The sequence below is a fragment of the Cydia splendana genome, chromosome 7 (assembly GCF_910591565.1).
Source record: "Cydia splendana chromosome 7, ilCydSple1.2, whole genome shotgun sequence".
Classification (NCBI taxonomy): Eukaryota; Metazoa; Arthropoda; class Insecta; order Lepidoptera; family Tortricidae; genus Cydia; species Cydia splendana.
The window spans coordinates 543,192-546,137 of NC_085966.1; the positions used below are offsets into that span (position 1 = coordinate 543,192).

General features: G+C 33.3%; 1 non-coding gene across 1 annotated transcript; it reads left to right on the forward strand.

The window, feature by feature from the left end:
- Window positions 1-2,242: 2,242 nt before the first annotated feature.
- On the forward strand, window positions 2,243-2,315 carry Trnav-aac (transfer RNA valine (anticodon AAC)). The gene has a single exon. It is a non-coding gene; the product is annotated as a tRNA-Val (tRNA).
- The last annotated feature ends 631 nt before the right edge of the window (window positions 2,316-2,946 follow it).

The window sequence follows — 2,946 nt, forward strand, 5'->3', positions numbered from 1 at the left end:
TGGTCATTTTTTGCCTATTTTCTTCAATAACTTCTAAACTGTTTATTCGAAAATTATAAAAAAAATATATTTGAGATCCTTACAATAAGCTCTTTCATTTGATATGTAACATGATATAGTTTGAAAAATTAAATTTTTTAATTTTTTCATTTACCCCCCAAAAGTGGCCCCCATGTTTAAAATTCATTTGTTTACGTTACATGTCCGTATTTGGGTCATAAACTTACATATGTGTACCAAATTTCAACTTGATTGGTCCAGTAGTTCCGGAGAAAATCGGCTGTGACAGACGGACAGACAGACAGACAGACAGACAGACAGACAGACGCACGAGTGATCCTATAAGGGTTCCGTTTTTTCCTTTTGAGGTACGGAACCCTAAAAATCATTAGGTTACCGGGGGCTAACCCACTCAAAAAGTACAAAAACCAGAACAACACAACTTTCTATCATTCGCTTCAAACATACGCCATTTTTATATTAGCAGATTAGCTTTTAGTAATAAAAAGGTCATAAGCTTTAAGAATCGACTATGGATGTGAGACTTTTCGGAGTTATTGGGGTAGCGCTAATTATATCTAAGGACCGCTGGGGGAAAAGTAGGTTGATATTATGGTTAAGGTGACTCTTAAGCTAATTGATAGTAACTCATACGTGATACGAGCGATATTGAATGTTAAGGCAATTGCTTGTTTCTTTTTCGGTATGTATGTGTTGTGAAGGCCGTACAGTCACCAGCAATAATATGTTACTCTTCGAAGGCCGCAAAAATATGTGACACGCTCTTATGGCTCTATAAATAAAATGGTGTCAGATATTTTTGCGGCCTATGTTGTGTAACATATTATTGCTGGTGACTGTACATAATTATGTAGGTATATTTAAATTTAAATTAAATCGCATTAAACATAGAGTGACGTATACTTTATTTAAATATTTGAAAAATATCTTTGTAGGTAATAATATGTACATACATAATACACATCATCATATCATCTACATATAAGTAGGTATATTTTTTAGGGTTCCGTATCTCAAAAGGAAAAAACGGAACCCTTATAGGATCACTCGTGCGTCTGTCTGTCTGTCTGTCTGTCTGTCCGTCTGTCACAGCCCATTTTCTCCAAAAGTACTGGACCAATTAAGTTGAAATTTGGTACACATATGTAAATTCGTGACCCAAAGACTTACTAATTAAACAAATTAATTTTAAACATGAAGAATTTTGGGCGGTAAATGAGAAAATTAAAAAATAATGTTTTTTAAACTATATCGTGTTACTTACATATCAAATGAAAGAGCTTATTTTTAAAAAAACTTAAATATATATTTTTTTAATTTTAAAATTAATTGTTTAGAAGTTATTTAAGAAAATAGCCAAAAAATTACCATTCCACCCACCCCTTTATCTCCGAAACTACTGGGTCATAAATTAAAAAAAATATACAAAATATTATAGTTCTTTACTGACAGACTTTGATGACAGGAAAATCTATTAGAAATATGCAGTTAAGCGTGAGTCGGACTAATTACTTAGTTTTTGACCCGACCCCTACGGGTTTTTTAAAACACATTTCACTCACGTTTCACATCAAAAAATACATTGTTAAAAATTGTGTAATGTACGGAACCCTTGGAACGCGAGTCCGACTTGCACTTGGCCGGTTTTTTTATTATTGTCTTTGATAGTTCCTCATGAAATATATGTACTTTAACGGATTATATCGCGTATAATGAATTTAAAATATTTTTTACAACGTTCATATAGTCACTGGGAGACTTATATATTATAAATATACTTATATACGACATAATCCGTAAAAAAAACATAAATATCTATACATTAAAACAACTACTCTACCGAATAAACATACACTTTACTACAGTTATTACATCAATAAGTTAATAAGTTTTGTATAATGTATAACTATTCACATAAAACCATACAACTTGATAATTATCTTGTAACTAATATTAGTTTTTTTGTTATATTGCTAGTGTGATAAAAATTAGTAAACTTATCGTCACAGCAATAATGATAACCTTCGGTCTTACTATCGTCCACTCAATTAACTGGCATATCGTATACCTACCTTATTCCAAAGGCATAAAGTCCATAAACGGTCAGGCACACTCGCCCCCGATAATCAAACGTGGATTACTTTCACCGCGCGTATGTAGAGCGAGATATAAATAATACCTACATAAGAGTGACATGGCTAATTTCGCAGAGTTGGGTATAGTTTCCGTGGTGTAGCGGTTATCACATCTGCCTAACACGCAGAAGGCCCCCGGTTCGATCCCGGGCGGAAACATTACTTTTTGCTCTTGCAAAATATTTTTGTCTTAAAGTTGGTTCAGGTTTATTACTCCTGACTTTTTAGCGCTTTTGAAAATAATGATTTAACATTAAAGCGCAAATAAAACCCCTCACTTTATGTAACAATTTCCTTAGAGTGTGACTCCTTTTTGCTCTTGAGTGTGTCAGGAACAAATACCTACTAAACAATGATCACAAAAAAACACAATTTTAACTATAATTATAATCGATTTAATCGTAGTCAACAAGTGATCTATACCAGGCAACCTTTGTGTAGTGGAGCCAGTAACAAAAACAATCAATAATAGGTATAGGTAAATACCTAAATCAAAACAGCGTTTATAAAAAAACAAGACACATGCAATTGAATGAAAATTATACAGAATGCAGGGTATAGAGGTAATAATTTATCCAACACGCATGCGTCTAGAGATATCTATATATAGGCTGATATAGGTTAGAATGACGATAAGAGACCCACGTAGGTACACATTTTTCCTGTTTTTCACGTAACTGAGCCGACTATTAGAATCAATGTAAGCAACCCCCCGCGGACGATGGTTATCAATTCGGCTTATCCTATACCTTTTCAAGTCCGTGGTAAAAAACAGTAACTGCCTTAGCTT